Below are 691 nucleotides of genomic sequence, written 5' to 3'. Positions count from 1 at the left end.
GGACACAACTCTCATGTTTCCTCTGCTACTGGTTTGTCCCCATTTGAAATCACTTTAGGCTACCAACCCCTGTTGTTTCCTTTGGACATTGCTGTCACTTCAGTGCAGCACCACATCCGCCGGTGCAGGGCTGTCTGGAAAACTGCCGTTTCTGCCCTCAATCGCACCCTGGAACAGAACCGCCAATTTGCTGATTGCAAAAGGAGACCTGCTCAGGTGTACACTCCCGGTCAACAGGTTTGGCTCTCGACCAAGGACATATCATTAAAATCTATGTCCAAGAAGCTCTCCCCCCGTTTCATTCGTCCTTATAAAGTCGAATCAGTCATCAGTCCATCTGCTGTCCATCTGCACCTATCTCCTTCACTCCGAGTTTCTCACCTTTCACGTGTACCAGACTAAGCCCGTCTTGACGAGCCTCTTGTGCCCGCAGCCTGAACCCCCTCCTCCCGCAAGCGAGATTAATGGGGATCCCATTTATTCTGTCTGCCGAATTGTCGACTCCCGTAAACAGGGCAAAGGCTGGCAATATTTGGTGGATTGGGAGGGTTACGGGCAAGAGCACCGTCATTGGATCCTCGGCTCATTTATTCTAGACCCTTCCCTCATCTCCGACTACCATTCCTCCCTCCCGTCTGGTTCTGTTGGACCGCAAGGTGGCAGTCGTTGAGGGGGGTACTGTTGGGATCTG

This window comes from Poecilia latipinna, unplaced genomic scaffold (assembly GCF_001443285.1).
Source record: "Poecilia latipinna isolate Pla-1442-1.1 unplaced genomic scaffold, P_latipinna-1.0 Scaffold5504, whole genome shotgun sequence".
NCBI classification, from domain to species: Eukaryota; Metazoa; Chordata; class Actinopteri; order Cyprinodontiformes; family Poeciliidae; genus Poecilia; species Poecilia latipinna.
This window is presented reverse-complemented; position numbering follows the sequence as displayed.